The following is a 200-nucleotide window of genomic DNA, read 5'->3' on the forward strand; positions in this document are numbered from 1 at the left end:
ATCTCTTCCTTGATTAAAGTGCCTAGGAACATGCCAGTATGTTTGAGTTCTTGTGCTGATTTTTTTCTCTCTCCCAGTATTTAGACAAGTATTGATTGCAAATGAATTAGGATCCAGTCATTTGCTTTGTGGTTTTGTACTCTTGGCCTGGTCAGAGCTTAGTTAATAGCTTGACACTACAAAGGTTATTAAGCTTATTT

The 200-nt window shown here is 36.5% G+C and overlaps 1 protein-coding gene across 1 annotated transcript in view; it reads left to right on the plus strand.

The window, feature by feature from the left end:
* LOC119593785 (endochitinase A1-like) overlaps nt 1-200 on the plus strand; it is a gene marked incomplete in the record, with an annotated part of 14,905 nt that overhangs the window by 3,378 nt on the left and 11,327 nt on the right.

This window comes from Penaeus monodon, chromosome 32 (genome assembly GCF_015228065.2).
Source record: "Penaeus monodon isolate SGIC_2016 chromosome 32, NSTDA_Pmon_1, whole genome shotgun sequence".
NCBI classification, from domain to species: domain Eukaryota; kingdom Metazoa; phylum Arthropoda; class Malacostraca; order Decapoda; family Penaeidae; genus Penaeus; species Penaeus monodon.